A 27,651-nucleotide genomic window follows, 5' to 3' on the forward strand; every position below is an offset into this window, starting at 1 on the left:
GAATTCAAACTGAAAAACATTTTTCATGCCTAAAATTACTATATGTGCAGATTTGAGGGTCTATTTATGTATCATCACTGACAAAAAAGGGGTCTTATCTCAGAGCAGGGTTTGACTCTTGAAATGGGGTCTGTAAATTGAAGTTTAAGTCAAATTCAAGTATTATTCTAAAATTCCCAAACTGATGAAAATTACATATATTTTCCCAATAAAAAAGGGTAGAGGTAGTTTTGAAAAAAGCCAACAATATCACTTAACAGGTTAATAATCTGATACAGCTTGTTAGTCTGATACATCCTCAATCAGGTTTCATATTTGCATAATTTGTAAGAACAGGAGACTGTCTTGGATATGTATGCAACAGTTGCAGCTGGACCATTTAAGTTGCCCTAAGTCAATCTATTTAAAGTACACTATTTACAAATATTTTCTTCTGTCCTTCATACACGAGCTATATATTCAGTGTAACCTTCATACATTTTTGTACACAAGCTATTCAGTGTAACGTTTATACACCAGCTATTCTGAGTGTAACCTTCATACACCAGCTATTCTGTGTTATCTCATACACCAGCTATTCTTTGTGACTTTATACACCAGCTATTCATTTGTACCTCCATACACCAGATATTCTGTGTTACCTTCATACACCAGCTATTCCATGTGACTTTATACACCAGCTATTCATTTGTACCTTCATACACCGGCTATTCCATTTGACTTTATACACCATCTATTCTGTGTTAATTTCATACACCAGCTATTCTGTGTTATCTCATACACCAGCTATTCTGTGTTATCTCATACACCAGCTATTCTGTGTTATCTCATACACCAGCTATTCTGTGCTATCTCATACACCAGCTATTCTGTGTTATCTCATACACCAGCTATTCTGTGTTACCTTCATACACCAGCTATTCCATGGGACTTTATACACCAGCTATTCTGTGTTACCTTCATACACCAGCTATTTTATGTGACTATACACCAGCTATTCTGTGTTGCCTTATCATACACTAGCTATTTTGTGTAACCTTTATTCACCAGTTGTTGAACAAATACCTTGCCAGTTATCTTTTTGAAGTTTTTTACCAGCTTTTATTCAAATCATTATATTTTTTTTTATTTCACCCTGTAAAATAAGCATAGATTTATCCTCCAGTCTGTACCATACTTTTTGTGGTATTATACATCCTGCTATTATCAAATTAATAAGACCTTCTATTTTTGTTACTCTTCTATCAGAAGATTTATTTATATTATACAAATAATTGAATATTAAGATAGAAAAATAAACATGAAAGATAGACTCAATCAAGTGTATTGACTTATGTAATAACAGTTAACTTTGAAGAGATGCAGGCATTGATGTAGTGGTGTAGTGCAGAGAATTCCAAAGTATGAAGCTGAAATGTTACTGATTTTCATTCTCTGAAAAAATCAAATGGGTTCAACCCTCACAGCTAATATTAAGAAAGAGAGAGCAGGGGAAAAAGTGGGGGTGGGGGTGGGCGTATGTTTTCAATTTTGTCCATCAATCTACTCGTCTATCCACAATTTTTTTGCTAACATATGGAAATTTTATAGAAAATTCACAGCTCTTTTCCCTTGTACTCTTATACAGAGTTTAATCTTATATTTAATTTAATGTCAATTCTGTACTTGTTATATAGATAGCTTTCTACAATCAACAAAATTTCTACAGGAAGTCAAGCTAAATCTGTAGAAATGCGTAGTAACCGATTTTGTCTACAAGAGGGGCCCCATGCCAAAACTTGACATTAACTATCTAGCCCTTGTTTATAATTATCATATTCATGAAAATTAATCATTTGTATGTGTGTCATATGTTTAATTACTCATCAAAAAGGCTGCATTTACAAGAGAAATGAAGTGTTCCTGTTCAATTTTCACATTACTTTGAAGTTTTATATTTTCACTCTTCAAACAATTGTTTCAATTGAAGGGTAACATTTGAAACACGTCTGATACTTTGTGGTCAAAGAATTAGTCATTGAACTCTTGGAAAAACTTTTTTTTTCTAATTCAAGAGTTGATAATTGAAAAATATTCATTGAGGCAGAACAAGTCTTGACTATCTCTCAAGTTCTGTTTATGATACATTGCAATTTATTTTGAGTTTGGAACATATTTTAATTGCAATTTTCTGTTGTAAAATATTTTGGAAATTAAGAACAAACACTTATACAATTGTCAATACATATAAGATGTGGCATGCTGCCAATGAGACAACTCTCTCATCCAAGTCACAATTTGTAAAAGTATACTTTTATAGGTCAAAGTACAGTCTTTAACATAGAGCCTTGGTTCTCACCAAGCAGCAAGAAATAAAGGACCCCAAAAATGACATGTGTAAAAACATTCAAACAGAAAAACCAATGGTCTAATCTATATAAAAAACAAGAAAGGAGAAACATTTATGAACCACATCAGCATTGAATCAGTATTTATGTATCCAGATGGGTTGGACAGACCTTAAAATTGAAAATGGAAATGGGGAATGTGTCAAAGAGACAACAACCTGACCATAGAAAAAACAACAGCAGAAGGTCACTAACAGGTCTTCAATGTAGCGAGAAATTCCCACACCCGGAGGCGTCCCTCAGTTGGCCCCTAAACAAATATATACTAGTTCAGTGATAATGAACGCCATACTAATTTCCAAATTGTACACAAGAAAGTAAAATTAAAATAATACAAGACTAACAAAGGCCAGAGGCTCCTGACTTGGGACAGCGGCAAAAATGTGGCGGGGTTAAACATGTTTATGAGATCTCAACCCTCCCCCTATACCTCTAGCCAATGTAGAAAAGTCTAATTTGTAACATGGACAATACATTAATAATTGTTTCACTGTAGAAATCTTTTAGGGACATTTTTCCAAGGTTTCCAAGTATGTTCATGTTAGTATGCACTTTTATGTAAATTCAGATCAAGGATTTCTCTCCCTAAAAGCTCTTTGTTCAAATGTAATAGTACTTGGCTCTGGGCCACTAAAATTCAATTTTATATTATATTTTTAGTATATTAATTATATACAAAATAACATAATTGTTGTTGAAGTTAATATCATGTAACTCTCAAAATATACATGTAAATAGCGTGATTACTTGCTTTAGTGGATTAGACGAGTTCTTACTTCCAAGAACCACGCCTGGTCTATGCAATTTTATTTTTTATTATACCTGTACATTAGTAAGAACATTTGCAGTGTGTTTATCTTTCAGATCTTGGAAAACCTTTGCTGTGACTGTAAAAAAAATATGCAGTTGCCGCATAAAAATCTAATGAAAGTGTCATATAATAGTTATCAAAGGTACCAGGATTATAATTTAGTACACCAGACGCGCGTTTCTTCTTCATAAGAGGTATCAGTGGCGCTCATATCAAAATATTTATAAAGCCAAACAAGTACAAAGTTGAAGAGCATTGAGGATCTAAAATTCCAAAAAGTTGCTCAAACAGGAGCAATAGTTCAATTTTTTTTTTATTCTGGGAAACTTACTGTTTAAAAAAAAATTAAGTTAAAAGGCTTTGATACTGACAATATTTTATTATAACATTAAGTAAAAGTAATTTCTGTGTCATTTTTTGTCTCTTTTGGATGGTTGTCTCATAGGCAATCATACCACATCTTCTTTTTTATATATATGGGCAGGATGTTTTGTTTAAAAAAATCCTAATAATTATAGCATAATTTTTGACAGTACAAATGTTATTTGTATAAACATCCACTCACTGTGTAGAAGTTCAAATCCAAATTAAAAGTGAGTCCTTCAGCTAAAAAAATGTAGAGGAACTGTCCATATATCATTAAAAATAAGAAAAAAACTAAGTTGCTTTATAAACTCCATCTTAAACTTCGCAAATTTCTAATTACAGAAGTCAATCACATGTATTTTTAACTTGTCTTTTATAACTAAAGTATGGTTAAACAGTCTTGATACTACTTACAGGACACCTCTGGTTTAAAAGAGATTTAAGTCTATTAAATCAGTTCTCTGTACTTTGAGGAAACAAAACCATTCCACTTTATAGTGCAATGAAACACTCTTAGATAAGTTATTACCAAGAGTAGTTTTACAGATTCTCAGAGACTTTATTTATAGCAAAATAGTTAAGATTTGACATGGGTTAGGGGCGTTATGCTTTTCAGATATAGGTTAAAAGAAATATCTCTATTTATACAGAGTTTGGGAAATTGTAATAAATTACTGCAAAGAAATTGTGTTTTTGTCAATTACACAGGCACCCAATGATTTATTACTTGTTGGTTATTATGCAAACAGGCAGAAAGTTCACATTTCTGTGATTCCATAGAGGATGGTTAAATATTGCAATGACTTTGCTGTTAATCAGCTGAATAATTTTGGATAAAAAGTAGTATTTAAAATAACAATAAAATAATACTCTTAATTGTGATATTTTTATTTGTTTACCTATGTGGGTTATGAAGTTTGTGCCATTGACAGTAATTTGTCATTAAACCTTTAGTTTTTTTATCTGACTATTTTCCCCCCATTTCTTCTAAAATTTTATTCACCTTGTCTGCCCCTCTAATTTTGATATTATCATCTGTAAATTATAAAATAATAATTTAATCATTACTAATTGATTTTGTCACTTTCTTAGTTATTACAAGATGCCTTCCTTGGCTTCTGTTCTGTTCCAGTGACCTTTTCAGAAAAAGACTATAACTAGATCTGCATTAAAATCAGTACCTGTTAATTATTGTAAAACAGGTTTAATTGCATATTAAGTGCAATATTTCTTATTAAAAGTTTTAAGATATAATAATAAAAAAAAATCTATAACTCCAGCATGGAGCCATGTTTTAGTTAGTAATGATATTCAATAAACTCTTATCAAATTAGAATGATTTAAATCAAGATGAACCAAACTTTGAAAATATCAAATTATTATTTTTGATAAAACTTATAGATATGATTTTAGTGTATAGGACTGTGAAATTGATTTACATATCCAGTTCCTTTTTGCATCCAATATACTTATTCTGAAACAGACTATAGTTAGTAGCAATATTATTAGTAGCAGAACAGATCAAGATACTTCTCTACCATTATAGAAGATTTTGGTTCTGATGTGTTTCCGAATTGATTTTGGGGATATTAACTAGTTGATTATGGGGGATGCTGTGTCCCTCCCTGGACAGAAGGATGGGTCCGGGAGCGATTCAGATTCTTCCAATGGGAATAATCATCCTCCAGCCTCGGTAAGAGCTTGTTTTAATTATCCTGCTTTAGATAAATAAGAGAAAAGTTTTATTGTTAAATGTAAACGGCTTATTGGGAAATAATTTGATGAATTATTTTCTAATTAACTCGAGCGATATGTCAAATCAATATTATCAATTGAAATTTGACGTCTTTTGTTGTATGTCTGAGGTTTTATGAAGGTCGTTTGTGCGTGTTTTTTTTTTATGAATGACAGTTTATAATAATGTATGATATATTGTGTTTTTCTCCTAATTCTAGCCAGCTTTGATCAGCATTCAATGTGATTGATCTAGGTTTAAAATAAGAAGATAAAAAAAGATGATGTTGTTTTTTGTAAATAAGATATTTTCCCGAATCAATACAGATTTTTCCATCTTGGAAAAGCTCTGTTTCGTCAGCTGTTATTTGTATCTACTAGTTATTGACCGATTTCGGCATTCATAAATTACACAGAGCAAAAAACCAACATCAGGCTATGGGATAAGATAGATATCTATAAGGCCTAATTAAAACATTTATCCATACAAACTGACTCTCTACACATGTTAGCTTTTTAAACTAAACTGGCCTTTATTATTTCTGCTCATTATAATAAATGTTTTGGTGCAAACTATAATATAATTTCACAAAATGTCCTGCTTTGTTTGAATGAATAAGGAGGGTTTAAGTTCTACATTCATTAGACAGCAACTTATAAAACGAATGCAGAAAAACATAAGATATCTAAAGGAACATACAGCCTTCAAATGTAAACAGAATTAAATATAAAAATAAGTAGATGTGATATGATTGCCAATGAGACAACTCTCCACCACAGACATAATAACACTGAAATTAACAACTATAGATCACTGTGCTGCCTTCAACAATGAGTAAAACCCATTCCTCATTTGGAGTTAACTATAAAAGGCCTAGAAGAGACATATATAAAACAATTCAAAAGAGAACACTAACAACCTTATTTATGTAAAATATAATGTCTGTTCTTATGTTTTGGATTATCATATGCCCGTGCTGCAACCACACACTGAATAGAATTTTGAAATTGAGGGACTTTTGTCTAAGCTAAGAACACAAAAAAATATAAGAGACTTCTGCAACATACAGTTTAATACAACAAAGTAGGGTTTATAAAATATTTTTTAAGTTGTGAAGATCATTTTAATAGAGAGTAAAATATTTTGCCATTATTTCCATATTTTTATAGTCAAATACACTAAAGTATAATGTTGGGTGTCCCGATTAGATGGACAGAGACTAGATGGACAGCCTGTATATCATTTCTGACTAAATGTTAAGTAACTATTTATATTGCATGGAAATATTTTATTTGAGGAATAAACTAAATCCCATAGAGGGAAACAAGGCTAATAGGTTGTGATCTCTGTAGTGAAAAGCTTCAATTTAAGGAGTTGGCTTTTATATTATAGAGAAATTTTGCAAATATGTTTTGGAAAAAAATTGTGAAAAGCACTTTCTTGACCATGACTCTCTTTTTCAGTTCTTAAAATCTTTGAATTAAATTAACTTATTATAGTAAAGAAAGAGTTACTCATTATTGATCAAGACGCTATAGCCTTAACTCACTCTGCTAGTCAATTATAATCAGATAGACCTTTCTCTTACACTAAAAATAAAATCATAGGATGAAGATGGTTGACAATCAGAGCCATAAATTCTCCCCAAATAAAAGTTCTGCAAAATAATAACACTGTGCCAAAAATAATCCTTCACTTGACCAGACAGTAGATCTCTCTGCTCTTTCTTTGATTAAAAGTGACTGATAGTAATTAAAAGGGTAATTAATAACCATTGAGGTAGATAACTATCAGGAATCCAGGTCTTGATGGATGATCAGAGTAGCATTGAGATAAACAAATAAAAACAAAGATGTTTTTACCAGCTAAAGGTTCAATGTATGCATAAACTTTGAAGATTGTGAATTTCATAAATCTGTTTCCATAAAGAATTATTTAATGATTTGTTTATATTTTTCTCTCATTTTATTTTCCTTTTTAACCGGATTTTTGTGACAAAAATGTCGGTTATTGATTTGGGGATGTACGGCGGGCTGCGAGGCGGGCGGCAATTAAATGTTGTCTGTGCATTAACTCATGAACCGTTCAACCAAAGCTTTTAAAATTTTAATATGTTGTTACTGACAACTAAATGAAGGTCAAGTTCAATAATGGCGATTTTGACTGTTACCTTCAGGAGTTATGGTTCTTGAAAGATTGAACAAATGAAGTTTCCAGTCGTGTCCGTGCATTTATGCATGAACTGTTCTACCAAAGCTTCCCAAATTTTAATATGTTGTTACCGATGACAAAATGGAGGTCAAGTTAAATAATGACGATTTTGACTTTTACGGTTCAGGAGTTATGGTTCTTGAAAGATTGAAAAATGGAGTTTCCAGTCGTGTCCGTGCATTTACGCATGAACTGTTCTACCAAAGCTTCCCAAATTTTAATATATTGTTACTGATGACAAAATGGAGGTCAAGTTCAATAATGACGATTTTGACTTTTACCGTTCAGGAGTTATGGTTCTTGAAAGATTGAAAAATGGTGTTTCCAGTCGTGTCCGTGCATTTTCTCATAAACCATTCAACCAAAGCTTTTGAAATTTTTATATGTTGTTACTGATGACAAAATAGAGGTCAAGTTCAATAATGACGATTTTGACTTTTACCGTTCAGGAGTTATGGTTCTTGAAAGATCGTAAAATGGCGTTTCCATTCACGTTGTTGCATTTACTAATGAACCATTCAATCTAAGCTTTTCAAATTTTAATATGTTGATACTGACTACAAAATGGAGGTCAAATTTGATATTGACGATTTTCACTTTCAGCATTCATCAGTTATGGTTCTTGTGATATTGCCAGGACACAAATAAAATGTTAATAAATCTGGTTTGCTTTCGTTGTGACAGCCTCTTGTTTTATATTTCTATGTAGAGAGTTTATTAATCTGCCTCGTACGTTAGTTAGTATAAGTACAATATGAAATTGAGACAGCAACTCGATCAAAGAGCAGAAATCAGCTGAAGGCTATACCAATTGGTCTTCAACCCATCGAGAAATCCTGACTCATAGGTGTGCTTCAGCTGGATCCTAAACAAAAATGTGTACTTAAGTTCTGTGATCAATGGGCATCATACTAAACTCTGAAATATATACATGAACTGAAATTTAAAATCATAATATTGAAAAGTATAAATACAAGTTTACTTTGATTCAGCATATTGACAAATATTTGAATATCACCTCTGATGAGCTCTTCACTGAATTTAAGCTATGTTCAAAATCTGGGGGAAGATTCATGGCATACATTCCATACTCCTAAGATACAGTCAAATATATTTATTTTTGTAATCTTGATTCATAATAAGGTTTTATTTCTGTGTGGCCCATGAACGGTGGAATAATTAATGTTTTGAAAATGATAAAATTCTGTTCCAACAACAAATTAGATTGAAATATTGTAATCTTTATCTTATCCAAATCCTTCTATATCCTCTAATATCTTGAAGCTTTTTAAGATTTATATTTTTTTCTCCCTCCTGTTCTTTCTGTACTTTTTTTGATACTTTTTGAAATTTTAAATATTTTGGACTCTGAAAATACATTTATTGTCAAAATTGGTGTACGAAATATGGTACAGTAATTGTTTGCAGCCCTTTCTGACAGAATATTTTGTTTGAATTTGACAGGTTAACTGAGTTCTCAGATTATTGTCCGTGATTAGAGATTTCAGCTTACACTGGTTTCTCTGTACCTTGCTGTGCTTTGCTCAGTATTGACCAATACTTCAGACAAGCTATATATTTACACTCTCTCGAGTCTGTATTATTAGTTGCTAAGTACCAGCCACTTTGATATAAAGTGCCCTATAATCTGTGTGTATTTATACTAGAGGATGTCGATACTTGACGAATATTTGCCTTCCGTCTAGTTCATCAATTATTTCTGAAGCTTGCCGAAATGTACAGGAAGGATACAGTTAGAAAATATCTTAATCTCTATGAAAACATTTATTTGGGAATAATTATCAAAGGAACCAAGCTTATAAGCCAGGCTGCACTTGGACTTCATCTACTCTTGTAACAGTGCAAACTGTTAGAGTGTGCAATAAAGTCTTGAAATCTTGAATCTACATTAGACTCATCAGTGACGCTCATATCAAAATAGTTATAAAGCCAAACAAGTACAAAGTTGAAGAGCATTGAGGACCCAAAATTGCAAAAATTGTGCATATATATGAACATCAAATAAAATTTTAGTTCTAAAAGTAGTATAATTGACATGTTTTATACAAAAAAGTTTGGCCTGAATTTTGTAATATTAATGAACATTTCAACAGTTAGAGCAAGATTATCTATGACCACGGCTAAAGGAAAATGACAGACAGAACACTTGAACAACTTTGTGTCCACCTAAACACTATTGGTCTTGATATTTATTAAATAAGTCTTTGTATTGTCTGATGGGACTCTCCTATATTAAAGACTTACAGCTTCCTTCTTGGAATGAGAGAATTACCTCAATTATACCCTATTTTCTCCCGTAGTCTTTAACCAACAAGTTCGTTTGTAAATTTTAGCTTAAGAGTACGTTAAATGTTCATTTTCTTGATATAAATGTGAAAACAGCTACTTTAATTCTGTGTACATGACAAAAGTCACTTAAAACCATTATGCATGTTGTTTATAACAAATATTAGGATTGAAGTAACATATTATAAGGTGCAAAATCTTCCACACAAGAGTTTTTTTTTGTGGAAGATTATCCTGAAAAGAAAGGACATCCAGTGGGTTTAATTTATCATGTTTTAAGATATGATTATGTTGCTTCAGGGATCTCTTCTGGACATATAATACAGCACTCATGGCATATAACCCTGGTGACAAACATTTCTTTAATTAATGTTTCTTATTATTTTTTAATTCATTTTGCTGTACCTATTTATAATGCTAGAATAATATAACATTAAATAGTTTTAAAGTTCACTAAAAAGTAGCAAAATTATTTACCAAGGAATTTGAATGCAAAGTTTTCAACGGTTGACATACACACTCATCCTTTATTGCTTTCTGGCCTCATTAAATGCATTCAAAAGGGGAGGGAAACATAATTATTATGGTCAAAGGAACTACTGAACAGCCTTGGATTTTGTTACATTGGAAATGTCCATTGGGAAATAAAAATTGATCAATTAATGGTGTAGATGTTTATTTTGATGGAAGCCATTGATTTCCCTGTTATCTCATTGATCTGTTAGACAATATTAGGATTGTCTGAGGACAAAGGTCAAACCGTTTCAAGGTCATCTGTAATTGATGAGGCAATCTTGGGTGAAATGTTCACTGATTGTCTGAGGATAAAGTTTAAAATGTATGTGGGAGGGAATCATGTCTATCCCTTGTTTACAGTCAGGACCTTTAGATTAATTGTTTTGTTTATTCAATAGAAAAAGGTCAAAAAGTGTACTCCAAAGGTCTGATACTTCCATATAGTTTTCAGTACTTGTTGTGTTGCCCATTCCAATTTAAGAAGAAACAATTATTTAATTGGAATTTGATCGATGGCTTTGAAGTTAGTAATTTGTTCTTGTTTCTTCACATTTTGTTGATCACAATTTGACTGCAATACTACTGTGAAAACATGAATGATGATGTTCAACAATCAATAGGTGAAGGTCATTATTTATCAATTCTCAGAGGTGATGATCTAAGGGCCATTAATCTTATATGTGCCAAAATGTTGAACTGAGATTGGGAAAGAAAGATAAGAAATCAAAATAGTTAAAAAATGACTGTGATGGTTCTTTTATTATTGAAAAAATTATTTTGATTGATTTCATATTGAGCAAGATTTAAAAAAAAAAAGGATGTAGGCCTGTCTCAGAGCAAGCAGTAATAGATGCTGTAATCTTTAAACCTCAGTTATGCTGTTTGTTGTAATGTCAATTTAATTGCTGAAGTTTTAACAGTGTACAGGGTGTGTTTGATTTCTTCTTCATTGATCTATAGTTTTTTTCTTAGCCAATTTTATAGAAGGTCAAAGAATATGTGTTGTCCTTATTTTTGATTGATTTTCTTTGTGGTTTTTTCAACACTATGTCTAATGAGATTTTTAAGAGCTCAGTGGAACTAAATAACTAAGAGAAAATGTTTGCACTGGATAATATGTTGGACAGCTCAAGCTCCTGCGAAGAAATTTCGGTTACTGTTTCAACTTACATGTACAATAGATAAAGGTATGCAGGAATGGTATATTTGAAGAATGAAATTTAATGAATTGATACTGTCTTTAAGTCAAGAAACAATTTGTTATTGTGTCTATTATTTTCAATTAAAAAAAGATGAGGTGCGCTTGAATTGACTTTCACAAATATTTGGATGTTATCTTTGCCAGTAATAAACTGTTGTGCCAGCTGCTTTGTTTTTGACCTGTTGGTCATCTGTTTTGATGATCAAATCTAATTAAATCCAAGGCCATAGATTAAACAGGTGTAGAATCTTGTTTAAATTTATTTTTACAATTTAGATCAGAAAAGCAGTGTAAAAGAATAGAAAACGTTCTATTTGGAATGCCCTGCAACTGTTTATTTTGTTTACTCTCTGAACTAGGAGGTTTAAGAACGTTTCTTTCATAAGTATTGCCTTGTAGTGAGTAAAACACCAGTATGATTTATCCAGTCCAGTCCAAGAGTCCTTCCAGATATTACACTATTCCTGAGTAAAACCTTACTGATAGAAATCTATAACTTTACTTTGCATAATCATAAGAACCCCTTTTCCTATCCATACCTTAAAACTCAGGTTTCATGCACTGGCTTGACTTAGATTTTCCAATTAAATTTTAATTTCTTTAAAATTAAATTTGATGTGAAAATCTCATGAACAGCCTATTACATAACATGGTATCAGAATTGACACATTTAGATTTCAGTGTAAGCTAATTTCAACTGCAGAAACATAAAATGTTTAATTTAAGTAACTGCAGAGACAGATATACAACTAATTACCTCATCTAAACCCTGTTTTCTATTTATTTTGATTACTGAACTGAGATATATATGTCAAACAGTCTTTACATGCAGGTTATATGAGATTGCCCTAGATATGGTTATTGTAAAAATAAATAGGTAGAAACATAACACATCACAATTTGAAATATGGGAGGGAGGTCTCTGTTGCTTAACTGAAATAGGTAAACTGTTAAATTAATTAAATTATTGATGATAACAGTGGGAGGGTTGAAATAAAGGACTATTTAATAAAGAACTATTTTTGAAATTACCCCCTCCCTCCCCCTTTTTAGCAGTGGTCATTAAAAGTAATTTGTCAAATTTTTAAGTACATTTAGGTATTTTGATAATGTGGTATTGACAAGCAGCTCTTGATAGTTAAAGTAGAAGGGGCATTAAGGCCTGGATTTGGCCCAAAAAAAATAAATGTTCAAATTGGCACATAATGTTTAAACATGCATAGGTTAAAAAACATAAAAGAAAATCATAAAGATTTTTAGCTGATGACATCACAATTACGTCATAATATGTACTATTTAAAAAAAAGACACAGAAGAAGGCAAGAAACAACAAAATAATTTAACAGAAGCTTTATTATTACTATTGACATGATCCCACCAAATATAAAGTTGTTTCTTGGGTGTGCACATACTTTTTCAATCTAAAATATACATAAAATTTGATGAAAAACAAGGAAAATCATGAAATTTTACAAAATATGCAAAATAAATCATGCTTTGTTGCCATGGAAACTTGTTCAATGTCAAATTTGTTTTGTTTCTTTGAGTACCTTGTACTGTAGTACGGTTTTCAGTTATTTAAGAATACATATGATAACTTTTAAATTTGCAGTAATTTTTGGGCAAAATAAGGGCCTTATTATTGCCCCTACTCCATTAGGCCAAGTTTCTTAGACTCAATTTCTACATGTTACCTGTTTGACTGTTTAGCCCTTTTATTTCCTGTGTTAAATGATCTAATAAAAAGACACAGGCAAAGTTCTTGTTCTTCGTGGCATTGGGTTACTGTCTCTTTGACCTTTATCCTTTAATTCAGGGTGTTGACCCTTAGTCTTAGAATTGTTGACCGTTAGTCTTAGAATAAATGGCACAATTTGTGACAATGGGATAGTCTTATGAAAATTTTATTTTTCATTCACTGTTGTGACAGACTTTGACCTTTACTGATATCCTTATGATATTTATTCACTGTGTTAATTTGACTCTTATTTGACAATTAGACACCTTTTGTTATTTGTGTCTCGTTACTGTCTTGTTGAGACACTAAATATCCTTGACCTTTAAGTGTGACTTCTGGTTATTAAATTTGTGTCATTGGGTTACTGTCCCATTGACATTACATATCCTTGACCTTTAAATGTGACTTCTGGTTATTAAATTTGTGTCATTGGGTTACTGTCTCATTGACATATACCCTTTAATGCATATCTATGGAGAAAGTCCTTGACCTTTTGATATACGTAAAAAACAAAACAGAACATATGGTGAATTTGATTTTAGTGAACATATTGTTATCTTTAAAGCTAATGGAGACTCATTTAGATTTAATTGCAGTAATTGCATAACTGCATACAAGCACCTGTTTTAACACTATAAAAACTGAAATAGTGGTAAAAACATTGTCTTAAAAACACAAATATACAGCGTTATGACAGATTTATGCCTTAAGGAATCTTGTTAAAATGTTTCCATAATTTCTTAATCACTTCCCCTGGAAAAATAAACGTAATTAACATGTCAGTCAAAGTTAATTCAAAACATATATACTTTGCACACAGGCATGTGTCATGGTCTTTTGAAGCCTTCAAACAGAAGGCATGTGGTTTATGCATTTGTGTTGCATAAGTAGGTTTTAGCAGTCATTGAGGTCTGTTTAGATATAGTTTGAATTACAAAGAGTTGTTTCTTGAATGCCATGGGTGGTAAAGGCTTTTATTACAAGTTCAGTGATTTAGGATTTGTGGTTCTGTTCTATATAGCTTATAGTAAATTGTTTCATTTCATCTTCATGATCTTTCTCTATGATAAAATTGGTGAAATCTTGGTTTTATGCTCTGTTAAGTATTTAAGATATCTTTTTATAAAAACATTTGCAGTTGGTACATATCCTTGATATATCAATAATGCTCAACATTTCTTTTTGAAGAAATGTTGAAAAAGAAATTTTGATTGTCCATATTTTGAATTAAAGTTCTCTTTCCAGAATTACTTCTTTTGAAATGGGCTTCCTTTAATTGAAGGTTCAGGCGATTAAATTTGTTCAAGGAAGTTTTTAGTCATCACAGAAGTAGAAGTACATGTTTCAGCTATAGTTTTTTTTTTTTAGCTTAAAAAGATATTTGCCAGGTGGTTTTGCTTTTTCAGATAAAACACATTTTGTTTAAAGGCTTTCTGCTTTTAGTCACCTGATGAAACTTTTAACTGATCTTAGAAATTTTGAGTCAACTGGAGAAGCTTTTTAAGTTTTATTCAGAAGAATTCTTTTTTGAAATGAACTTTCAGTTCTTTAAGCAGCAGGTGTAAAACTATAGTTGTGTTGATTCAGCCCAAATCCATTTTAACAAGTGCTACTAGTTGTCTTAATTCAGCAGGAACAATCTGTGGCAGAATATTACATAATAATTCAAAAGACATAAGCTTTGACAGGTGTTACTAGTTGTGTTGATCCAACAAGAATACAGTTTGAAAGGTTTTACAAGTTGTGGTAATCCAGCAGGAATAACTTTTGGCAGTTGTTGCTAGTTGTGTTGATCCAACAGGAATATAGTTTGACAGGTGTTACTAGTTGTGTTGATCCAGCAGGAATATAGTTTGACAGGTGGTACTAGTTGTGTTGATCCAACAGGAATATAGTTTGACAGGTGTTACTAGTTGTATTGATCCAACAGGAATATAGTTTGACAGGTGGTACTAGTTGTGTTGATCCAACAGGAATATAGTTTGACAGGTGGTACTAGTTGTGTTGATCCAGCAGCAATATAGTTTGACAGGTGTTGCTAGTTGTGTTGATTCAGCAGGAATATAGTTTGACAGGTCTTGCTAGTTGTGTTGATCCTGCAGAATAACTTTTGGCATTTGTGGCTAGTTGTATCCAGTAGGAAAACAGTTTGACAGCTGTAACTAGTTATGTTGACCCATCCAGAGTAGTGTTTGTCAGGTGTTTATCTAACAGGAATGAATTTTTGCAGGTGTTACTTAGCTATATTGTTCCAGCAGGAATAACTTTTTGCAGGTGTTAACATTTATGTTGATCCTATAGGAAAAAAATTGGCAGTTGTGGGTTATGTTGGTCCAACAGGAATGGGTGTTGGCAGGTGTTATAAGTTGTATTGATCCAGCAGGAATAACTTGTGTTGATTCAGCAAGAATAAAATTTAGTTGGAGCTGGGGTTTGTTTTTCATAAGAATAAGTTTAATAGGTATCTAGTTATGTCGATCAACAGTACCTAGTTTTGGCAGTTTTGTGTAGTTTATGTATTGAATTCTTTCATATTCTCCTAAACTATTTGCTAGATTTCATCATGCACCTTCAATTTTCTCAGTTTATAATTTGTTGATTTGATTAATCTTTGTTGATTTGCATCACAAAAATAGAACTTGTTTATAATCTGTACAACACAGTTTACTAGTTAAAATTATCCTTAAATTCTTCTTATGTTGAAAGTCTCTTGTAAACCTTGTAAAATCTTAGAGTTTGCTATTTTAGCAAATACTTAATAGTGAATTATCTACAAATAGATAAACCTGTAAGCGTTGATTATCTATCAGATATACAGGAGCTGATTCTCGAGAGCTGATTATCCCCTTAGAAGTTAACAATATTTATCTATCTAATGATTTATATAATATATGTGTTTTATTGATCTGTATCTCATAGAGATATGATACCATACCTCCAGGTGGCGCTAGATATTCAAAGACACAGTGGGGGAGACATAAAAATAGAGTCAATATATGATACCATACCTCCAGGTGGCACTGGATATTCAAAGACTCAGTGGGGGAGACATAGAAATAGAGTATTTATATTATATAGAGCTTGAGAAAAAATCAGGTTTATTTTACCTTCTGATAACCTTTACTTCTCAGTATTGAGGGCTCTTTGTACAACTCTAGATTTTCCATATTCATGATCCTTATTTGTTTATATTGACAGTGGCAATAAGCAACTACAATCAATCAATCAGTTAGAACACTGCAGAGGCTGATTTAGGGGGGGGGGGGGGGGCAGGGGGAAAAATTGGTTGCTTATATAGGGAATCACTGAAGCATGACTGGAGCGGGCCCCTCTTAGGCAGTCAGTGGGCCCCCACTTATGAAAATTTCTGGATCCGCTACTGCACTGGCATTTTTGTACTGAGTTATTTTGATGCAAATTAATTCCTTTATACATTGCATGACTCTCACATCTATAACAAGTACAGTAAATATATTTGTATTTGTTTACCATAGATCCACGACTCTCTTGCAGTTATATTTTAAGTAGGTAATAACTGATAAATAAACAGTAGATGTTGTTTACATATTTAACCATCAGGTGTTTTGTGCAACATATGTATGTATGAATTGATCATAGAATATCAATTGTTCTTCATATGATAGATCCTAGATTTCAGACATTCCCTCAAATTTCTCCCTACATTATAGAAATAGATATATACGAAGTGAGCATAGCATTGATCTTTTTGTATTGATCTGGTGAGATCCTTCAAGATATTTACATATGAACATGGTGTCAGCTTGGTGCAATATATTGGCCTCAATTTGATTTGGTGTTGGAACCATATTGATTCTGATTGGTCAATCATACTGTGTTGGTACAGTTAAACCACAAATTAAAGAGGTCATTAAATTAATACATTCCTATAATTAAAGAGGTCATCTGAATACAAATTTCCTATGGCCTATATTATTAATTGCATCTCTCAAACCATTTATAAAATGAAGTATTCATGTCAGAAGTTAACAATTTTTTCGCTTATCCATGAAATTTAGTACTCATCATTATTAAGTTGACTACGAATGTAACAACGTATATTTACATATGAATAAAAAGGGGATATGGGTATGCACTGATGTCATGACAGGGGCGGATGCAGGAATTTTCGAAAGGGGGGGTGCTAACCCAGGCTAACCCAGGGCAAAGGGGGGGTGCAAAACATATGTCCCGATACAAATGCATTGATCGGCAAAAATAAAGGGGGGTGCGCACCCCCGGAACCCCCCCTGGATCCGCCACTGTCATGAGACAGTGATCCAACAAAACTGTAGCCAAAAAGACATCTAGAGGTCAAACTTTCTTGACATATATAACCTGCAATCAATTTATTGATGTGGTAACTTGACTGACTGACTTTGTGTGATGTAATTTCTGACCTTCATAATTGATCTTTGTAGATGATCACGATTTTAATTGTGTTTCTGGTAATATTATATTATAAGTCATTAAAAATAAATTTTGTCTATGTTCATTAAGAATTTGAAATTGACCTTCTCTCATGTAATTTGTTTAAAAAGGATTCTGCTGCCAGTTTTTAATCCAGAGCATATGAACTATGTTTGACTTATTTTGTATACCAGACAAACAGAACATTTCCCATCTATCACTTGACTTTATAGCTTCGCCCAATAGTCTGCTGCTGGCTTTATAGCATCGCCCGTCTGCTGGCAAGATGATTGAACTTATCATAAATTCCATCTACATCTGAATTAAATTGATAACATTGCCAAAGTATTACATTAATTTGTATTTTATGACAGTCTTAAAATGTGAGGTGGTTATATGGATTGGACTGCTTCAGGTTACTCTTGAATCACAGACTTCATACATTGGCTCACTTGTTGATCTTAGACAGAGTTGACTTATCTTTGAATTTCCTGTATTTACTTCTGATGATGTTTTCATTTCTGTTATTTTAAAACATTTGTCGATCTTTCTTGGCATCTCACTCACTGAGCAGTATGGAAAAATATCATTTTTCATTTTTATTCTTTTGTGGAAAAGATTGCATGAATCCAGTTCAAACATTATTGCCACTCTGACTTATTTGATATATTTTCTGGTCCTCACTGTAAAACTTGGTTGGTTGATACTGTATTATAACTCCAGCTCCTGTGGAGATGAGAGTAATTGGATCAAAACCACGCTCTGGTACCACCAAGTTTTACACACACCTCTTTTTTTGACTGCGCACACCACATAGCAGCTATCCATGTCAAGCAATTTAATGTATACATTGTAAACTCCAGTTGAAGGCCAAACTCTTGACAAAAAAGATTAATTCGCTTTCTTTCTTCCTCATTTATAATTACTAAATATGCATATATCTCTATGTTTGACTGCATGTTCATAACTTACTTTCAAAGATGAATATTTGGCTTGTTTAGCTAATTGGCTTCAAAAATGAGACTGGGTTTCGGTTTACGCCCTAGAAAATGAGTGTTATTTTTGTTGAATGTTCAGTTGGATTCCTTTGCATTATTATATAGGAGAATTACATGTATCAAACACTATAATTGTTATAACATATTGACATAATATGTTTCTTTTGACATTTGAAATATTACATGTATTTTTTATAACTTATTACAATGGGCTTATGTCAAAAGTAATTTCTGCTATATAAACATTAATTGTCTAATACATGCTAACAAGATTTAAAAGTTACATAACTTTATATAAGTAAATCAGCATAATGCGTATAACACATGTTTTTAAATAACCTTCATTAAGTTTTCTGAATGCCAAATTTTAAATAATAAAATGCCCATAAATGTTACATATTATGGGTTAAATTCTTTGCAGACAGACTCAGAAATAGATTTTTTTTAATAAGTCTGTTGCATACCAGAAAGGTGATGTTTGATGAGTACGAGCACTACAATTAGTAGGTTGATTTAGGGAAAAGGGACAAAACTCTTTAAAATTACCAATTTGTATCAATCATTTTATTTTTGATTGATGGTTTTTTTTAACATCACTTTCAGTACCATTAACAATATTGTGGCAGATAAATACATATTATTTGTTAGCTTCTTAGTCACAAAGTTTTTTTTTACTAGTAACTTAAGAAAGCATCACAAGGCTAAAGTAATATACCTTCTTTTACTCAAGACATTCCCTACCTGAGGGACCGTTTTGTTGTAGTGCAGAAAACACAAGATCAAATTGTTTAGATTGCTCCACAAGCTATTGAAAGAATAACGTATTGTATGCAAAAAGTGCTGCTTGAACTCTGTTGAAGTGTTAGGAAATTTTCATGTCTTAAAAAACTCTCAAAGTATATGGTCAATAACATTGCTTTTTTTTTTATATAAGTTAAGACAATTATTATAAACAAGCTTTAGTGAAATGATAATATGACATTTTCAATAACTGCCATGACTGCTCAGAAATTCTTAAGTGAAAAATCATAAAATGTTGTATAAAAATGTTTACATTCTAAGATGTTATATTCCATCTTCAAAAATTATACAATTTGCTTAAATGAGAAACATATGAAACACTTCTTTGTGAATGAAACATGCTTTTTGACCTTGATCAAAAGTGCATGTTTGTAAACACGAACATGTGTTTACTATCTTTAAGTCTAACCAACAGGTGTCTGTTTTCACATGTCTTGGTATTTTGATAGGAACTGACTGATTGGTTTCAATTTCATTAATTAGATTGTTAGGTTAGTATCTGTTAGGAAAGTTGAAAGAACACCTCTAAGGATCAATTCGTTAACATCTTGCTGTGAGAAACATAATGATGGTGGTAGCCATTTATCACATGTGAATTACAGGATAGACAATATTTCTATTTTTTCCAGTCTTTACTGTATCACTGGCCTGATGGAGCTGAAGAGGAAGTTGTGCGTTCTACCCCTGCTACCTTACCCCATGTTGCATGTTGGTTTGACAAGGATTGTCTGTTTTCTGGCTGAAAATTGGTTGATCTCAGCCCGGCCTAGGTTTTCCTCCTCAAATAAAAACTGCCTGCCAAAATATAGCCAATATTACCGAATGTGCAAGGCCTGTATATAGGTATAGTCAAGGTCGTTAAAAACTTCCATTTGTTACGCATGGTGTTTTAACATTAACAATCAATCTATGTATAAAGGCATGTTTTTGTCGAGCCTGCAACTTTTGTTTCAGAAAGCTCGACATAGGGATAGTGATCCGGCGGCGGCGGCGGTGTTAGCTCACTTCTTAAAAGCTTTATATTTCAGAAGGTGGAAGACCTGGATGCTTCATACTTTGTATATAGATGCTTCATGTTACGAAGTTTCCGTCAGTCACATGTCCAATGTCCTTGACCTCATTTTCATGGTTCAGTGACCACTTGAAAAAAAAGTTCAAATTTTTTGTAATGTTGAATTCTCTCTTATTATAAGTAATAGGATAACTATATTTGGTATGTGCGTACCTTGCAAGGTCCTCATGTCTGTCAGACAGTTTTCACTTGACCTCGACCTCATTTCATGGATCAGTGATCAAGGTTAAGTTTTGGTGATCAAGTCCATATCTCAGATACTATAAGCAATAGGGCTAGTATATTCGGTGTATGGAAGGACTGTAAGGTGTACATGTCCAACTGGCAGGTGTCATCTGACCTTGACCTCATTTTCATGGTTCAGTGGTTATAGTTAAATTTTTGTGTTTTTGTCTGTTTTCTCATACTATATGCAATAGGTCTACTATATTTGTTGTATGGAATGATGGTAAGGTGTACATGTCTAGCGGGCAGATGTCATGTGACCTTGACCTCATTTTCATGGTTCAGTGGTCAAAGTTAAGTTTTTGAGTTTTGGACTTTTTATCTAATACTGTATGCCATAGGTCAACTATATTTGGTGTATGGAAATATTTTATGATCTTTATGTCAGTCACGCTGGTTTTATTTGACGGTGACCTCATTTTCACGGTTCATTGCACAGTGTTAAGTTTTTGTGTTTGGTCTATTTTTCTTAAACTATAAGTAATGGGTCAACTATATATGTTGTATAGAAGCATTGTTAGCTGTACATGTCTGCCTGGCATGGTTCATATGACCTTGACCTCATTTTCAAGGTTCATTGGTCTTTGTTTAGTTATCTTGGTTAATGTTAAGTTTATGAGACAGTTGTAATAAAACTAAGCTTTATACTTAGGACTATCAACATAATATCAATGATTAGTATAGAAGGCGAGACATTTCAGCGTGTGCACTCTTGTTGAAGTTATATACCTTTGAAATACATAAAACATGTAGAGAGAATAAAAATCCAAAAGGAACTACTGTGGTTTTTTTTTTTGTGGGTAACAATTTTCATGGATTGATGAAAACCTGCAATTTCGTGGGTATTTAATTTGGGTTTGCCAAAGTATATGCATGCAATTAACCCTACAGAAAATTTGTAGTTTGTTGAACATTTGAAATCATGGTTCACCTGTACCCACGAAGTTCCTGAAAAACTGGTATCCAACGAATAATAATGTAGTATATAAAACAACCAAGAAGGAAATATTAAGGTTAATATGACCTAAGGATGTTGCAGCTAGTAGCATTTAGTGCAATTACAGTTCTTTATAAAATCTTAAACAGATCTTAATGGTGTAGACAGAAAGTCGACTTGAAGTTTTCCATCTTTTATATGAAAACAATATATATCTATAATTGTTCTATTGTTATCTGTTATGTACATTATTCAATAATCCTATTATCAGAATTTGATCCAGGTGAATTGGAAAGACAAAACAAATTGTTTCTGGAACCAGTTCAAACACATTTCTTACTGCCCCCTGTTGCATAGTTGCTGATCCATTTTGATAGGAAGTTTATTAATATTTCATCTAACCCATTTTATCAGTAGTGATCTGACTGTTTTGATCAATGAACCAGGAATGATATCAGTGCATTGTGCTGGGATTATGTTATTTAGTGTTGGAATCAGGTGCACTCTATTAAAGCCAGACTCACTCAGGCAGGTGAAGGATTCACAAGACAGCTGCAGAAAAAACAACTTATTAAGACAACCTGAGACTGCTTGTTCAAAATTTGAATTTCTGTTTTTTGAAAATGTATTAAAATTGCTTATGCTCTAGGGTCAGGATTAACCCCCTTCCCCAGTTTCCCCCTTGGCAGCTCTCAGGACTACTTAGAGCCGTATATTGTAGTAATTTATTTCAATTCCTGTCTATGACTATATTTTGTCATTCTATCAGATGAAAAAGTGTTTTGTATTGAAGAGAAAAAATTTGATCCAGGAAGTTAATTGTCCAGTTCAAGTAGTTCATCTAGTACTGATGTTTTTTGTGTGCTTCTTCAAACTGGAAGGACTATTTGACCTAGATAGATATAGGAAGATGTGTTGTGAGTGCCAATGAGACAACTCTCCATCCAAATAACAATTTCTAAAAGTAAACCATTATAGGTCATATATTTACTAGTGAATTGTGAAATAAAACTGAGAATGGAATTGGGCAATATGTCAAATAGACAACAACCCAACCAATGAGCAAATAGCAACCAATAGGTGACAAGTCAATGCAGCGAGAAAATTCCTTACCCTGAGTTGAGCCTTACCTGTATACTAAATATAAGCCATAACGGAACCTTTAAACTCATTTCTGATGTCTTTTGCATACTTTTTTTAAGGAAACTAAAAATGTACCTGTATTTTAATTATATAAATGTAAGTTTTTTTTAATAATAGGGGTATAGATCTCTTACATCTATTGTGCTCTGTCTGGTTTTAGTGGCCTGGACATGCACTCAATGTGTAGATACTTTCAGGTTTTGTCCAGTCATATTTTTATTGACATCATTGCTACTATAACTAAGGGACTAATGAAATATGATCAACTGTGTTTCCTTAATGTAAGAACCAATATTAGATACTTAAAAATACTGATGACAAAATTTAATATGAATAAGGATGTTGTGTTAAAACTGATGAAAGTAATGCTTAAATAAATATAATTATAAAATTTTATCAAAGAAATTACATGTGAATGATTTGTCCAGATATTCATACACAAAGTACAAATAGAAATGCAAAATTTGTTTTTATTTTAACCATAAGCAGAGTAATAGTAAGGGAAAAATTAAATTACTATAAATTGAACATTTTGTCAAAAAAATTTAAGTGTGGATGATTTATCCGGAAATTCATACATGTAGTGTCATATAGATAAGCAAAGTTTTTTTTCAATGATTAGCATAGTTTAGTGAGGGAAAAAATATATTATCATAAATTGAACATTTTGTCAAAATTTCATTGTGGATGATTTTCCGGAAATTCCTACATGTAGTTACATATAGATAAGCCAACTTCCCCCATGATCACTTGTTCCTATTGTACATGTAATATGATGATTATCCTTTCATTGCCTCAGACATCTGTTAAATATCTCCTTTCACCAGATTCCAAGTTTTCTGTACATCAAATTGATTCAGAATCAGAGAATTACAGATAAATCCTTTGATAGAAATAATAACCAGTGACAGATTATTGGATTTTTGAGACATATATATTTATACAAGACATATATATATTTATATATTCTCGTCATTGTCGTCAAGGACAAAAACCGAAGGATTACACAAATGTAATAACTAGTATATATGGTCTTAGTTTTGCATTTTTCTTTTTGGGGAGGATGAAAAAATTCTGCTCGCAATGGAGTTTTGTTTGGACTCTGCAGGTATGTTTTTTTTAAAGAATATCAGATAACCAATTAAAATTTTTTTAACGTTTATATTTTTGGATTAAAAAGATCTCAATACATTGGCATTATATCTAAAAAAAAGTATTTTGCTATACATTAATAAATTGGTCAGTAATGAAAATTAAGACGGTTTTGATCATTTAAAGTGAGTGTGTTCCTGTACTCTGTGATTAAAAAATTACCTTGATGGAAGAATAAAATAGGGGTTTAATGATAAAACCATCACTAAGAAAAATTCTCTATGTGCTGCCTGACCTTTGCCTGAATTTGTGTCCAGTTGCTGTTAAATTATTTTTTCCTCAGTGTCCCCTAATTGCAATATATGGTATCCCTTTGATGAATTGGTTGAGCTTATATTCATCTAGTTATTTACCATTAACTGATACACAGAAGAATCTGAAATCACATCCATATAAAAAATCAATATATCATTTAGATTTTCAATATCATTTAATTCAGTTCTATAAATATCTCCTCTTATTGCTCTTTGAGGAGGAAATAATACAACTAATTACTTGTTGTTTTCTATATGAATAATTTTTTTCTTGTTTTGTATGAAAGGGTCTTTTCCTGCTTGTATGCAAATTCACCAGATGCAAGCACTGATGTAGATAGTTGTGACAAACTTCTTAACAAATTAAGAAAATATATGTAATTCTTAATCACCTGGAATTATTTTATTTAGAGGGGGGGCTAAGTATTTTATTATTAAATAGAAATATATTTTATAATTAAATTAAATACAATTTTATAATTAAATAGAAATATATTTTATGATCAAAAAGACTTATTTTATGATAAAAAAAAAAATATAGTCTTTTTATATGCTAGTTTTACACTGACTTCTCCAAATTTAATGAAAGAATAATATTGAATATAATAGAAATAGACAAAATACAAATTTTGAAAAGCAATAAGTTAACAAATTATTATTTGAAGACTGTTAATTATATAAGAATGGATAATGTTAGGTTCTTTTGGTTAAAACCGCACAAATCAAAGAAAGATCTTGAAAATTAAAAGATATTCCAAGATTTTCATATCTGTCTCATTATTGTTTGCCATTATAAGAGCTTCTTTCATAAATGCAGAAATGGCCCAAAAATATATTTCAAGACCCACTTGGATTATTTTACAATAAATATTATGAGAATGATAAAAAAAGTGACCAATTACTTAAATGAAAAATGGGAAATAATTCTATGAAATAATTAATGGTAAAAGAATAAACAGTTTCTAACAAGAAGTTGTTTATGTTTCATGCCAGTGATCCCTCACTAAATAGACTAATAATTACTCATAATTAATATAAACCCAGATATTTGACATATTTCTGTGACAAATCATAACAAGCATAATTAATTATAGCTTGTACTTTGCACTCTGGTGGTAAAATACATTCATGTGTTCAACTTACACATTGTATTTGGACTAAATGTTCATAGGTCCATGTAACTAATGGACTTTGTTTTTAATATTCATTTTGGAGACTAGCCATTATAGTAATACTGGGAAATATTTGATATAGGAATATTGAACCTAGTTTGAAATGGGTTTAAATGCAAAGTTAAATCTGAAATATGATTGAGTGGCAGAAATCCAAACTGCAGTGACTTTATATGCATTACTATAATTATATTAAATTCTTAATAAAATTAATTTTGTGTGAAATAGGGTTCATTGAACACTTAGGAGTATTTAAAATTGTAAAGACATTTTGGATATAAACATACCATGCTTTGTGATTTTAAGACTTGTGTGCATATATATAGTATTTGTATTATACTATGGATCTATGGAACAAAACTTTTTAAAATGTGATTGATAAATTCCACAATGAAAAAATATTTTTTTTATGTTTGAAAAGTGTTCTGATTTTATTTGACATATAGATGTGATGAAAGTGTTTGAAAGGAAAAAATAAGTATATATTTTGATACTAACAAATCTTTAACTAAGATTTCAAACTTCACTTGTTTTTTTTTTGTTACAAGGGAAGTTGCTTCAAGTGAAGTATATGTTTTAACATCTTTAATTGAGGATGGAGTACTTTCAGTAAACATATCTAGCCTAACACTTTAAGTTGGTTGTACACTGATAAAGCAGGAATGCATATTAGGAGTAGATACTGTCGACACAGAAGGATATGACCTAAATTGACTTATAACTACTTGTAGTACATGTATGTGTACGGTCATTGTAATGTAATGTGTAGTCGAAATTGAGGTTGACATTAATGGCCAACATAGAAATTTGCCATTGGAAATTTAAACAAGGGAATGTTTTATGAAAAAGTGTACTTGAAAGGAAATAGCGGTTGTTTATAAGTTGACATTGCTCAAAGTCAAAAAGTGAAATTGCTAATTGCAAATAATTTTCTAATAGAAAACAATGATATCATTGTATATGCATATATTTAAAATGTGGTGTAAATATCTGTACCAGGAATATGTAGTGTACGTCTTGAAAGGAATTTGATTTTGAATTGCTGGATTTAATTTAAAGTTCCAAAATTTGTCCAATGATATGGAGATATATAGTTACTTCATAGATAATGAATATATGTTATTTTCAAAGATGTAGAGAGATTGTGCGGAATTCTTTATTTGAATTTTGAAAATCTCTTTTAGTTTATGTATAGACTTTGGAGTAATGAATTATGTCCTGGTCTGGGATGTGTTTACCTATGCCAGTACTAGAAAATGGACTTGAAGTTTTGAAATTAACTTTCAAATTCATTTGCATTGAAATAGATGACATATAAATTTTAGAATTTGTTGTAGCTCTGTTTTAAATCATAAAAAGTGTTTATTATATCTAAGAAATTTTCTGGAACATATTGAAACTATTTTCAAAAAGAAATTGATGGTGACTTTTAACATTATGAAGACCTTTTTGTTGTCATGACAGTTAAAACAATAATGTGTTAAACATCTGAATGACATTGATCCTGAGATGCTGCATTTACTTGGTATAGTTTGTCCGTGCTGGCATAAAAAAGACAAATATATGGTTACAAAAGAGGTAGGAACACTGCCCTTTAATTCTATTTTGTGATGTCTAATAGTTTGATGCCAAATGAGTGCATTTATCCAGACAGCAAATTATGTCCTACATTTCTAACCCCTATTTTCCAACAGCTCATGATTTTAAACAGAGTACTACATTCTTTTTCCCAACAAACTGAAATTCACCTATTTCTGTAGTTTTATGGGGTTTCCAGCTTCTTAATATATCCACTGTTTCAAATAATATAGCATTTATATAGGCTAATGATCTTTCCATACTTACTGGAACCTAACCTACAAATTTTCTATTCTTTCTGACAGCTGAATGAAGTGATATCAAGTTTGATATTCAATTTTAATAGTTTTCCATATCAGTACAGGGCTTTTTAGTGTTGAGAGTGAATTTAAATCCTTAATGGGTGATCATTTAATCCATAAAGGGTGATTATCAACTATATCATAACCTATTATTGCTGAATGTAAGGAACCTCTGATTCTATATTTAATTCATTGTTGTTTCTGGTGTTTTACTTAGTAAATAAGGGCGTTTTCCTGCTTGTTGGGAAATGATGTTCTTTGATATATGTTTTTGCTATATATTCATAAATTATTTGTCTGAAAAAATCTTTTTGCAT

At 31.6% G+C, this 27,651-nt stretch overlaps 1 protein-coding gene across 3 annotated transcripts in view; it reads left to right on the forward strand.

Annotated features, from left to right (window-relative positions):
* Window positions 1-27,651, forward strand: part of LOC143059516 (triple functional domain protein-like) — a 243,653-nt gene that overhangs the window by 168,873 nt on the left and 47,129 nt on the right. The gene's annotated exons all lie outside the window — the stretch shown is intronic.

Source organism: Mytilus galloprovincialis, chromosome 14 (genome assembly GCF_965363235.1).
Source record: "Mytilus galloprovincialis chromosome 14, xbMytGall1.hap1.1, whole genome shotgun sequence".
In the NCBI taxonomy this organism is placed as follows: Eukaryota; Metazoa; Mollusca; class Bivalvia; order Mytilida; family Mytilidae; genus Mytilus; species Mytilus galloprovincialis.